The sequence below is a fragment of the Haliotis rubra genome, unplaced genomic scaffold (genome assembly GCF_003918875.1).
Source record: "Haliotis rubra isolate DU_JTF1 unplaced genomic scaffold, ASM391887v1 Scf1920, whole genome shotgun sequence".
In the NCBI taxonomy this organism is placed as follows: domain Eukaryota; kingdom Metazoa; phylum Mollusca; class Gastropoda; order Lepetellida; family Haliotidae; genus Haliotis; species Haliotis rubra.
This window is the reverse complement of record NW_025765915.1, coordinates 13,488-28,190: the sequence shown is the minus strand read 5'-3', so window position 1 is coordinate 28,190 and position 14,703 is coordinate 13,488. Positions and strand designations below refer to the sequence as shown.

The 14,703-nt window shown below is 40.3% G+C and overlaps 1 long non-coding RNA gene across 1 annotated transcript; it reads right to left on the bottom strand.

Annotated features, from left to right (window-relative positions):
- Positions 1-8,389: 8,389 nt before the first annotated feature.
- On the bottom strand, positions 8,390-14,197 carry LOC124274627. The gene is made up of 4 exons (XR_006897987.1): positions 13,726-14,197; positions 12,864-13,010; positions 11,169-11,388; positions 8,390-10,649 (listed from the first exon to the last, which is right to left on the bottom strand). It is a non-coding gene; the product is annotated as an uncharacterized LOC124274627 (long non-coding RNA).
- Positions 14,198-14,703: the final 506 nt, after the last annotated feature.

The window sequence follows — 14,703 nt, the reverse complement described above, 5'->3', positions numbered from 1 at the left end:
TGATCTGTGACTTTGATCTGTGACCAGACTGAGCGGATTGTACATCCTGTCATCAACCATTGAGTCATACACATGTGGACTAGACAGCTGTTGCAGTAGCAACGACTGTCAAACAATAGTAAGAGCCTCACTCACTCACTCACTATATCTGGAATTCCACTAAACGCAAAGGTTTGTCTGGATGTGTACACTTGAAGATATGAAAGTGGTTATATTCTTAGTTCTACTCCCTTGAACCGTGACCTGACGCCTGGTGCCGCTCGAAACTGCATGAGATAAAATGGATTGTAGAATATTTTATTCTGTCTGAATAATCCAAAGAGTTAATCTTGTGTTTTAAAAAGTGATACAAGAAAACCAAGGCCGTGTATAAATGTATTTGACGACTTTTATATGATTTTCAAGTATTGACCCTACAAACGCGGATTTACCCTTGCAAAGGCTCCATACACTGACTATAATAATGGCTCTATACACTGACTGTACAATGGTTCCATACACTGACTATAACAAAGGCTCCATACACTGACTATAATAATGGCTCTATACACTGACTGTACAATGGTTCCATACACTGACTATAACAATGGCTCCATACGCTGACTATAACAATGGCTCCATACACTGACTGTACAATGGCCTCATAACAATAGCAATGGCTCCATGCAATGACTATAGTGACAATACCGATGGCTGATCATAATAATGGCTCCACATACTGACAACAACAATTTCTCCATATCCTGACTGTAGCAATGGCCTCATGACAATAGCATGGATCCATGCAATGATTTTAACAATGACTCCACACACTTACTTAACAGTGGCTCCATTCTGTGCCTATGGCAGTAGCTCCACACACAATAATACTGCCTCCATATGCTAGCAATAACAGTTGCGCCACACATTGACTTTAACAATGGCTCCATCACTTACAATATAACTCTGGCTCCTCACACTGACTATAACACTGGCTCCACACCCTGAAGATAACGGTGGATTCATTTATGTCAGTTGCAATTCTACAAGTCCTTCAGCATATCACCATTCTTGCCTTCAGTATCACTTCGGACATAGTGTCAGTATCTCGGCATCACATGAACATCACGACGGTTGGTTGGTTGTTGGGTCATCTTACATGGCGGTTTCAAAATAGGTTTCGGAGTCTGCCGTATGGGTGCAGCACTCTTACATTTCCGTGGCTTGTCTGAGGACAGTTCCCGCCTGAAGTCGTCTGCCCAGCGAATACGTTGGTCCGAGTGTCGTCTGTTCAGCAACCTATCTCCACTGTCAGGTATTGACAGAAAACAGCCTTTCGTGCTGCATGAAGCGTCCTTGGATCTCATTCTGCGGTATTTACGGTCTTCTGATTCCGAGATGTCCTCAGATGCATCGGGAGAGTCCCCATCCTCTCCACTCTGCAGTGTCAGCAACGCCTGTTTAAACTCCTCAGACGCCATGGCGACTGGATCCAGTACATTCCAAGACTACCGGGTGTGAAACTTGCAAGATGCAAAGGGTTATCCGAGTGATTGGAAACACGAGCATGTGTCGACCAGCTACAAGGGAATGGACTGAATGCTTCTTGTGTGACTCGTCCGTGTGATTCCATGTAACTGTTGTACGTATGTTGTGAGCGTTTACTGCCCACGGACTGAACGTTAGCGTAACGATCAGCGCTGAGTAAATCCCGCGTCTGTAATCCTCAACACTACGCCATAAACAATGTAATATGGCTTAGGGTCAACAGCATGTCGATAGTTGCCCGCTTAGCCGACTATCCACTCCAGAAACAAATAAAGTAAAGAACAAACTTGATTTAAGACACAATGTATTCTTAAATGGTGATATCATAGTCCATGAAGTTCAGTATGTTATTTACAAGTTAACCATGTACTTGATTCAATAGCTTCTTGAGGGTATGTCTGTGTATATGTAATCTGTATAAGCACTTCTTGCCCACTTCTTTCAGAACCAGAAAATGTATTATTTTTGATCAACATACAAAACAAAATATCCTCTGCCGGAAATGAAAGATTCGTGCGCATGATATATTTTTCTGTACGTTTTTGAATCTCGACTGTTGCCCAAGGGCCTGATTTCATCTGTCTGAAGGTCTTCGGGCGTATTTGTGTTTATATGTCTTAGAACGGAAGGTTCTAGCGTCTGATGGCAATGTGTCACCTTCACAGGGACGTTAATCGGATTGTTAGGAAAATGAAATAACATATCTACTGGCAGTAAAGCCGCCTGTGTGAGAGGTGTTCAGCCAGGCAGACCTTACGAAACATTCATAAACCAGTTATGATAGCACCTGGGCGGTCGAAGGGACGCCATGACCTTTCTAGGGCTGTTAATGCTTACATTTTTTCAGGTAAATTATGCCAATGGCGTGTACTACCGGAAAGGCAAGACGTGAATGCCCTTTTTACGAACACCCGGTGTCATCACTGATTTTGCTGTGACAAGTGTATGAAATAAGGCCCGTCAGACCGCCCGAGATGGGCTGGATTTCTGATGGACGGTCTAAATTTATAGCCAGATGGGGGGGCGGTGGGGTAGCTTAGTGGTTAAAGCGATGGCTCGTCACGCCGAAGACCCGGGTTCGATTCCCCACATGGGCACAATGTGTTAAGCCCATTTCTGGTGTCCCCCGCCGTGATATTGCTGGAATATTGCTAAAAGCGGCGTAAAACTAAACTCAGTCAGTATAGCCAGATGGTCTGGTAAAACTTTTAGATAACATCTTTCACACATCTGAGTAATTTCCTTTGGATTGTCTGGTCTGGTTATATCCATTTTGGGCCGATAACATTTTGAAGTTACGAGTCAATGGAATCTATTTCTGAGTCAAATCGAGACTGCGTGCGCGCGTGCGTGTGTGTATATTCAACGTCAATGCAAAATATGTTGACATTAGCATGCTGGAGTATTAACATGATGTACGTAGAGTAGCATTATGTAAGTGAACAAATAAGTAATTAACAGATCTCAGTCTACTACAAAATCTCTTACGATCTGTTAAATTGACAGTACATGAACTAATATATTAGAGTTAGTTAATGAGTTGGTTTTACGCAAATGCCAACAATATATCATCATCTGTTACCCTTTAGATCAATAAGAAGACTTTTAATTGGGTCATCATCTGTTACCCTTTAGATCAATAAGAAGACTTTGGATGGGATCATCATCTGTTACCCTTTAGATCAATAAGAAGACTTGGATCATCATCTATTACCCTTTAGATCAATAAGAAGACTTTGGATTGGGTCATCATATGTTACCCTTTAGATCAATAAGAAGACTTTGGATTGGATCATCATCTGTTACCCTTTAAATCAATAAGAAGACTTTGGATTGGATCATCATCTGTTACCCTCTAGATCAAAAAGAAGACTTTGGATTGGATTATCATCTGGTACCCTTTAGATCAATAAAAAGACTTTGGATTGGATTATCATCTGTTACCCTTTAGATCAAAAAGAAGACTTTGGATTGGATCATCATCTGTTACCCTTTAGATCAAAAAGAAGACTTTGGATTGGATCATCATCTGTTACCATTGAGATCAATAAGAAGACTTTGGATAAGATCATCATATGTTACCCTTTAGATCAACAAGAAGACTTTGGATTAGATCATCATCTGTTACCCTTTAGATCAATAAGAAGACTTTGGATTGGTTGGTAGCCAATGCATTTGAAACAGTCATCCCGGGTAGTGTGAATCCATCTTCCCTTATTCACCGAGTAGTATGGACGACCTTGACAGTTAACGACATTGAAATGTAACTCACTTCCAGAATTCAGCTATTATCATCACGATTTTTGCATCAAAATGTTTTGAAAGTATGTTATTTTTATCTATAAGTGGAAATAGATTGGACGTATAGATATATCTACAAGAGTTATGTCCCTTCGAAAATAGAGCGATAATGCTCGTCTGCGACAACAATCATGGCGAAACGCATACATGTTCAGAAATTGAATTAAATGAAGTGTTTGAATGGCTTTGCTATAAGCACTTTCAGATCCCCTAATGCAAACAGTGCAAGGTGTCATGGTAACTATTGAAATCGTCCAAAATAGACGAAATCGTTTTCAAATCCCACATTCTCTTATCCTATGGAAACACCAGCTCTGAATAGCATACCGCCTGCAGTAAACCGTTTGACATTAATACGAGGTTATATAAAACATTGTACTGTTCAACCCAGGTTAATATATTCATTTATAACTAATAAAGTATGCGTTTACGCATTTACAAAGCCCAATCCATACGATCCTTCGTGCATAAAACGGGGCCAGCTCTCGGCCAAAACGTGCTTTCTCCGCGTCAATAGTGTCCGCCATTGTTGTATATCACTGGGCACAGCAGTGCCACCGACCGTGACCACTGGCTACTTGGGTGGCGCAAGGACTCCCGCCAAGTGTCGCTACCACGTGTCTTGCATGTCCAACAAGGTGTGAGGATAAATAGATTTCCTATAGTTATGACCATCACCTCCTGGTCATACTGGAGATCGCCTACAGGAACGTTGTAAACGGTTGCCATGTTGACGTCTTGCCCTCTGCAGCTGTAGTTTATTATCCCCACATCCAGTGAGTTGGGTTTGTCATGTCCGTCTTTCCGCCAGAATGTTCAGTGTTGAACAGCTACACCAGAGTTATAAGAATTTGTCATCTGCATGGTATTGGTGGTATTGCAGCTGATGTTTCCCAAAGATGTTTCCCAGAAGAGTGGAGAATAGGACCGGACCAAGGACAGAGGCCGGAGGGACTCCATGTTATACTCTGTGGTATTTTGCGCTGTGACTTTGCACTGTGTGCTGTAACACATCTGTTTTCAAGATAATTATAAAATAAGGGTTACGTGGAATTTGAAAATAACATAAGTAACGTAGCCAATATCATATTATGTTCTTCATTCTCTTTTGGAATGAAGATCAAGTCAAAGAAAAGCAGCGCAACAATGCCCCAATGGTATGCGAAATTACATGTGGACGGTCACTTCGCAGTAGGTGTAAGAGACCAGGGGTCGCTTGAGGGTTAGCATTCGCACGTCATGATGAAGACCCTGGTTCGATTCCCCACATGAGTACAATGCGTGAAGCCCATTTCCGGTGACCCCCGCCGCGATATTCCTGTAATATTGCTAAAAGCGGCGTAAAACCTTATTCGCCCACTCGTATTAAGTTTCGACAAAGGCAAGGTATGGACAGGATAACACTCGTCTCTTATATAGATCATGATACAACTATACCAGACAACTCTGTGTGTGTGCGTGCGTGTGTGTGTGTGCGTGTGCGTGCGTGCTTGTGTATAGAAGATCATGTGAGTACTAATAGTAAGTGGGACTACCTTACACAGATCAATTGTGACAATGTTGCTTTTTAAATTATCTTTTATTTATTGGGTAGCTGTGATATTCCCAGTCTCCCAACACAAGGGGAGGTGGGCAACCTTGTGGTTAGAGCGTTCACTCGTCACGCCGAAGGCCTGGATTCTTCACGTGGGAACAATTTGTGAGTGTCATTTCTGCTGTCTGGTTTAATATTGCAAGAATAATCTGAAAGCGTAGTAAAACCGTAATCTCCTTCGAGACCAATAACCGAAACATACCAACTCTTCAACATGTTCACATTGAGTAAGGTCATATTTGTACATGAGAAGCCGTGCTATACAATCGCAATGATACGTCAATACTCTATACGAGAATGTGTTGTCTCTCTTTTGTGCATGATTCTAAGGTAAGGTAATCATAAATACCAAGTTGAACTGTCATACACACGGCATACTCAAGGTGGTCATCTGGCAGACATTTATTCTTTAATCTGACAGTATTTCGGATGGAAGGATGAAGATATTGCAACAAGTTGTAACTTTGGCAGCAACATTAAGTGGTGTGTATTTCATATTGATCCAGATGACCAATACCGTCACAAGTGCGCATTCAGGGCCTGACATACCAGTGATCAATTGCATGAGTAACGATCTGTGTCGTCACAAACACAACCCCACAGGTCATACACTGACACTTCAGGATACGGTGGTGGCTCTTACAACAACCATAGGGTATTGGATATGTGTTCTGACAGGGAATGGTCCCCGGGTCGGTGGGGTGTGACATAGTCGGTTGTTTAGAGTTGCCTACCTTAGACCTAACAGAATCCGACGGGCGCGAGTTCGGGCGCCAGATGAATGATTCTTGGTTTGTCAGTTCTTTCTCCTCTCGACAGTTTCAACACGGAAGTAAACGGCTTGATCCTGAATCACAGGAGGATGTCCTTCAACCTCCAGATTACACACCGAAACGTATCTGATCTTTTCCTTCTTATTTCACACCAGCACTGATGAACATGCTTACAGATATACTCATTCCTGGTCCCCCTCCGTCAGGTTCATGATCAACTGTACTAATAACACTACGCCTACAATGATATTTAGTCCTAGAAAACGTATCTCATCAAAGATGTACAAAAATGAACACACGACGACATCAAAGAAGATTCTAGAAGAAATTATTTTCTATAACTAGAGCTGTGACAATTTAGAATTGCCATTTCATTCTTAACTGGACTCTGATCTATACTCATTCTCTTGGGTCTCCGTGACCTACTGCCTGCCAAACCGCCACAATTTACAGACTTTTACTTAACGTAATATTCGGAAAGGTGGGTAGTATAATAAGTATAAAGCCCACATAAAGATTCTGATATATCCTTGTTTTCATTAATAAATTCTGAAGAGGTTCAATATCCTCAGACTCGTGAAGGTCCGGGCTGGAATGAACCTTCAGTAACCCATGCTTGTCGTAAGAGGCGGTTAACGGGATCGGGTGGTCAGGCTCGCTGGCTTGGTAGACACACGTCATCGGTTCCCAATTGCGCAGGTCGATGCTCATGCTGTTGATCACTGGGTTGTCTGGTCCCGACTTTATTATTTGCAGACCGCCGTCATATAGCTGGAATATTGCTGAGTGCGGCGTAAAACAAAACTCACTCAATCAATCAATATCCTCACAAAGCATCTTGTGCACGCTGCTTCAAATCTGTGAAGCACCAGTAAAATATCCAAGAAGACGTATTGGCGTAGCATCAGCAAGTACGACATTACGCAGCTTATCAGGATATTTAAATACTTCACAGCCGAAGACACCAGGAAAGGCTTCATTGCCACATCAAGCTGACAGACAGTTCACCCAACATCCTGTGACACAAATCTCATACTGTTAAAGTAGCTTTATACCCAGTCACTCCCTTTTGTTTAATGGTAACAAATCATGATTTAAAAATAGTATATTAAAAAAACCCGTCTGTTTCTGGGGTACTTGCTATTTCATAGGGATGATATACTTACTAGAGGCACTTCAATTATCCAAGCTAGGCATACATCAATCAAAATAGAACTGATATGTATGTCTTATAAGCTTTCGTCAATTTTCGATGCAGATCAAGCTGCTGTATTGATCTTGTCATCAGGTCAACAACTTACTGCTGTTTTGACCCATATCATGAAGCACACATTAGCAGGATCATAAAGTGTTTTTTGAATGGCTTGGTCAAATTTTGCTAACAACTATAAAACAATAATTTGACTCGATGGTTGATGGATGCTCTTAGAAACATTGTCATCAATAAACATAAGCAAGATGTGGACACAGTGCCATGTAACCCTTGAAGCAGCACAAAACTGTATGAGAACAACCCGGTGATAGAAACTTTGTAGTAGCACACTACAGGACTGTAGGAACACACAGTGTCATGTAAACTTTGTAGTACCACACTACAGGACTGTACGAACACACAGTGTCATGTAAACTCATAAAAGCACACTGCAGGACTGTCTGAGCAGAGTATAAATGTCCCTTAGCTGCACAGCCTATAGATTTGATCTAAACTGATTCCATATATGGCACTTCATTGACTAGCCAAGCACTCTTTCCCAATAGACTAATAAACAATTGGGCAACACATATTGACAGATTGGTTTGCCCTGATTGGCTTGTGCTTTATAACTGTGATGAAGAGTTTCACTTATCCCACACCTGTTGTATTGGCAAAATATGCACTCTGTAAAGTTGGTACTGTCGACTTATCCATCTGTATATATATATATATGGTAAAACATGGTGAACAGTACATAGATCCACTACACAGTGAGTGAGCTCACTGGATTGTCTGGTCCAAACTCGATAATTTACAGACCGCTGCCATATAGTTGGGATATCGCTGAGTGCAGCGTAAAACTAACCTCACTCACTCATCCCTATCTATGTTTGTACCTACATAAAGGCACACAAAACATATATCTTAAACATATACATGCAAACAGCTCAGTACACCATGTTGTATTGATATTGCAAAAAAATGAAATAAACAAGAAACTGTACTTCCATACATTTATTATCTTTTCAACGTAATATGATATGAGTTTGCATGTAAACAACAGATATTCTAACTAGTAATTCAAATTAAAAATTTGTTCCAAAAAAATAAACTGGACAAATATCACAGAAACAAATTGACATGTTCACTCTCTCATGCTTCAGGGTTAAGATACAAAAATACTGTTTCACTTTCCACACATATTATGAACTTGTTTTAGGGTGAGCACTGTATTGCTGGCATGTTATATAGTATCTAAAACGACAACAAATGATTATGTGAGCTAGTTGGTGCAAATATGAAGTCTCTTCTATCCTTGTATTTTGGTGTTTAATTGCTATAAAGTTCAAACATAACAAAACAAAGACTACAACTTACCTTTTTAACTTATGCATACCCCTAAGTCAAAATTAAAAAATATTTGACACAAACTTACTTACAGTTGTCATAAAACTTAAGTTTTCCATGAATACAGTATAATCTCAAACACTACATAAACATACATTTCAAACAGACACACATTTAATGCCAGTTTCGATGAAACATGAATAAGACAGGGAACATCTGTCCTCTATTAATACTGTAACACTGATGAAAATAACAAGATTTGTTCACAAAAATATCTTTGATTCCATTACAAACAGGCTATAACAGTGTAACTGTCAATGCCAGTCTGTTCTCAGTGACTGATTTCATTTGTTTCTGCTATTGCTAGTTCAGTTCTCAAACAGCAACTTTCCTTAATTATCTCCCCTTGACTGTACAGGCACACTCAATGTGAGGGTCCATGACTTCTAACGGGAAATCCCACTCTGGTAGCCAAGAACCCCAGAATGTCAACTGTACAAATATATATATATATTTAATGGTGAGCTGAACTGCTCACATTTCCCACACAGGAATATTCATTCATTTGAATGCCTTTCTCAAGTTCTTCATCATCTGCAGATAACACGAATATACGTCATGGAAGTAGTATCCGTGGGACCCTCGACTTCTGTACATATATATCTGATTGGACTCCAGCTAAATGCTGGAAATGTTTCAAATGCAAAGATCTTGGTATTATTCGCTAGTTGCCTGGTTGCAGTGATGTATACTTCAATAGTAAGGTATGATCCGATACCTGAACTGAAGCAATTTAACTTGCAATGGTAAATACAACGTCACCTTTTGTTTTCATTCATACAATGGGATCAAACATTTGATACTTCACGTGCTGGGGTGTCTTTTTGACATGTTCCAGAAAAATAATGGATAATATAAAAATATTTTTGAAATGGAAACAATAATATGGCCTACAGTTGCCCAAACAGAATGCTCATATGTCAAGTGGAAATATATATCAATTGATAAGATTCTCCTTTCAGATAATTTTCTACATTTTAGGCATTATTCCAAATTCTTAAGTCTCACATTTGAAATATGTAAAAGCCTTCATAAGGCCCGTCCGACCGCCCAAGACGGGCTAGATTTCTGAAGGACAGTCTAGATTAACAGTTAGCCAGCCCGATGGTCTGGAAAAACTGTTAGATGTTCCATACATATCTTGGTGTCTGATCTGGTTAATCCATTTTGGGCTGGTAACATTTTGAAGTTACCATCCCTGATGTCTGGCAGGGTTTTTGGCTTACTTCATACACTGTAAGTATGCGAGATCTTTCTGATGTGCAAGTCATGGTGGGAGCTTTTAGCAACACACTGTAAACCTTGATCACGTAACACTTGGAGTAAATATTTGAAAAATATTATGTAACAGGTTTCAACTATCTTCCCCCAATTGGGTATTACGGAATCTAAATTGTGAAAAAATATACGAGTGAGCAGCTCAGACACTAAGACAAGCATGAATGAGGTCTGTTGACCTCATGGCCTGTCAAATACTGTATGTATGTATCACGGATCATGACTACACCGTGTCCAGAGAGAAGAAGGTCAGTCTGGATGCTCCACGCTGAGCACTGACACCAAGTCTCCCAAGTCCTGTCCTACAGACCACACAGAGCGTCCTCCTTCCATTGGTATGGGCCGTGGAGCAGGTTGAGGGCACACCTTATTGCATCCTGCTACCATCTTGGCACTCTCAACAATATCTACACTTATAAACATCATCAAGAATCACGGTCTTGTTTGGACTTTTTCTTAATTTTTTTAGTTCTTTCCCATCGTACGGTTTCAGCCTCAAGGGCAGACAACTCCATTAGTCTTTGTTGGAATGAAGGTGATGCTCCTGAAACTGGGTCTGTATACTTTGGTTCACCTGAAAATGTAACAAGGAGATTATTATTGATTTTTATGTTAAATGAAACTTGTGACACGCATGCACGCACGCATGTGTCTTTATATCATCAGGCCGTGATAGTGAACAGAGTTTCATGCTGATGTCAGTAAACATATATATACTATCTACACAACAAAACAAGCACTACAGTCTAAGTAGTTATGCATAAATTTGTTTCTTTCATATCGCCTTTTCCTACTAATGTAAGATCACCTTTTCAGAGTTCTCAAAAACTTGTTAAAGTATCAATTGCCATTTGACATAAACATAAATTCAATTATCAATTAACACAATTTATAATCATTTCTACATGCCAAAGTATATCATTATCATTTACAGATGAATGATCACTTTCTTCCAATAACTCTGGTAATTACTGATTCTCTCCATGTTCTTCAAGCAAAAATGAGTAGTATTATTATTTGAAATGTGAGACACTGTATCAACTCTCACTACACCAAATATATCGTTTGAACTGTATTCTAGGCCACTACTCACTATCTTTGGCAGTAGATCTAGATGTGGAGAAATTGTTTGGGAATCCAACACGTGTGGTGGTAGCACTTGGGCCTTTCCGGGGATTCACATTGGATGTGTTAGACGTGGAAGTAAGAGAGAAAGACTTGGAACTGGTCGTTGTGGAGGTTGTTGTGGAGTTGTTGTTGTAAGTTGGGACTCCATATTGTGCCCATAGCTACAAGGTCATCAGGCTCCCGTCCTGAACAAGGAAAGGACTTATAGACAAACACTGTTCTGTGCACCTGTCGAGCTTTAAGGAACAAACATGATGGCTGCTTTGATAGTGTATTCTGCAGCTCAGCTCTTGAAACGAATGTACCAACCCTCGACATATACAATACAAGTACATCTAAACGCAAAAGTTTCTACCCAAAAAGTTTTGATGTAATAAATCAGTATAATTTTAAACCTCAGAAAACAAATCCTACTGCTTGTACTTTAAGAACAATATCCTTCATAACTTTGTTTAAAAATAAATTTAAACAACATAATAAATAATGGAAAGTGGTATGAAAATAGCAACAAATGTCTGCAGTATTAATGATGGCAGTAAGATCTACCACTGTACATGTATGTGCACAAACTCTCTAGGCAGCCCTTATCTACAATCAACTGTAACAACTCAGCTGTTACCACATGCAATTTGGTAACTCTGGGGCCCTAAGCAAATATTTATTTATCTCGTATTGACAGCTTAACCTTGACCCCTTATCATGCCTGGGATTTCAGAAGAAACAGCACAAACAAAAAAAGATTGACAGGTGAACTAAGAAACGAGCGTCTTTGTAACAACACATCTCGTGAATTGGCATGCCAGACCTCATAATGGTGGGTGATCAATTATACTCCAGTAATGTAGTTGCATGCACTATATCACACAAGGATATATATGGATTCCGGTATGCTCACTTTATCATAATGATCAACAGCTAAGTGGGAGTGAGTGTTTGGTTTAATGCTACTTTGAAGCTATTCCAGTTAACTCATGGGGTGTCAGCTTAGGGGCAGGAAAGCCAAGAGTGATGCAGGTATGAGATATTTGCCCTGTGAGCATGGGTACAGCACTGAGCAGTTAAACCTAAAACAAACCTAAAACCATCATAAGGATGAACCAAGATTCAAACCTACGATCATAGCTTTCCCGCACACCTCAACTCATGACAACGTTAACGGTGATCAGTTTTATCGTGAACAAATATTCCCAGAGTAAATGCATTGTCAAAAATGTCATCCACTAGCAAGTTCAAGGGAAAACTTTGGTAGAGAGAAATAGTAGACAGTAACACTACAAGACCAGATACTCTGACAACTACACTGGTCTGATATCACTGCCACTGTCAAGGTGAGTGAGTGAGTGAGTGAGTTTAGTTTTACGCGGCACTCAGCAATATTCCAGCTATATGGCGGCGGTCTGTAAATAATCGAGTCTGGACCAGACAATCCAGTGATCAACAGCATGAGCATCGATCTGCGAAATGGGGAACCGATGACATGTGTCAACCAAGTCAGCGAGCCTGACCACCCGACCCCGTTAGTCGCTGCTTACGACAAGCATGGGTTACTGAAGACCAATTCTAACCCGGGACCTTCACGGATAGCCACTGTCAAGGTATATATACCCTAGGAAACATAGCAAGTAAAGTGATGAGAGGAAACTACCTAGTCTGGAAGTACCTTGTACATTGTTTTTGTGATTCAGTAACTGATCACTTCTCAGCAGTGTTCCACGGACCCCGTTGGTCCTACCAGGGTTCTGCCCTTTAGCTGTAGGGAATGTGTTCTTAATAGGCCGCAACTCATCTTTTTCCCCTTCAAAATTAACTGCAAAAAGCAAAGCATTCATGCACAGCTACATGCAAATACTAGACACAAACACGCAGCAGTTACAACATGTAGTGGTCCTCATTTCTAACAATAAGGCACTTTCATTTCTAATAACATCAAAAAGTCCTACAGTATATACCGGTAGATAAAATTCATAAAAAGTATCTCTCATGTATTTGAATACAAAAGCTATAAGACGCCATGCAACATTTTTTCTAACCTAAGTACATTTGTAAAACATGCAAGCTATTTCAATAAGACACTTTGTGCACTTACTATATTAGCATCAAAATCAAAGCTGTAATGTTTTGTGCTACACAAATTGTTTCATGTTACAAATGTTGGTGAACCAAAACTGTTTGGCACTGTGGTCAATATTAGAACCTTATAAGTGTATGTGAGTGTGTGTGTGTGTGTGTGTGTGTGTGTTGGGGGGGGGGGGCCTCAAGTAGGTGAACATCTCAAATCATGGGGGTCAGGGGCCTTGAGGTCCACTTTGGAAGTATTGGAATAACCCAAACAATATTTAACTTTTACATGAGGGTACACATAAGGATTTTGTCATAACATAAGACATGGACCCCTTGACTTCCAAGCCTCATTAGTGTATAGCCTTACCAGCTTCTTCACTCATCCTTGAAGTGACCATTATGAAATCAGACAGTTAAGTATAAACATCCGTTTCAATGAAAATATATGTCCAGATGGTTACCTTTTTCCAGTGATATGGATCTTCTCGAGTTGTTCCGGCTGGTGGGCCTCCTGTTGGCGTCGATGTCCCGCAGCTTTAGCTTGTCCTTCTCTCGGTCGAAGTAGACTAGATCGGTGGTGGAGAAGTCATCAGCCGTAGGGGCGGGCCGACTCACCTCTGGGTTGTACAGCAGGTCTGCAGTAGAGAACGGCACCGTCGGAGTACTGGAAGAACTGAAAGTCAGACAGCGACATTTAGATGGAATCAGGGGATCAAGTCAGTATTAGTGTCAGACCAACATTTCTATTTCAGACGAGACTGTATCCATCTGGTTTAGTGTTAAATGGTAAACAAACATCGTGGTGTGCTATAAATGGTCGTATTAACCAGATGAAATGTTCCATCTATTGCAGGATCTGAATGTCAGGTTATTATCTCCCTGACAACAGAAATTCAGGCAAACCAGTCCAGTATGTCACAGCAATCACAGTTCATCTATTGAAAGAAGGCCATGAACCAAACAACTTTGATGCAGAAATATACTTTGATTCAGTTTCAATTTCTATAGGTTGAAGTGCCTGTCAAAGCAGACAAAAACAATGCATCAGGATATAGTTTCGTAGCCCTACGAACTTCTAAAGCCCATTCTTAACATGTTGGCTTCGATCAAAGTTAAGAATTCTTAGGGCTACGACCGTTTCGAGAATAAGGGTCAAGGTAATTCAAAGCTACAGAACCCTTCAAATATTCATAAAATCTCTCCTTAAAGCAAAGTCAATTGTACAATCTTTACAATACTATCAGCAGGTGTTTATGAATTGTTATCCAAAAGCTGCCACATCTGTATCACCCATTAAAAACACATGGAAAGGCAAGTCAATTGAAACAAAAATGATTTCTGAACAACAGGCTTCCCAGGCTCTTTAATTCTTCCATGTAGATAATGCCATAACAGATCAGCTTACCATAAATATCCTCGTCAACATAGAATTCTTACAC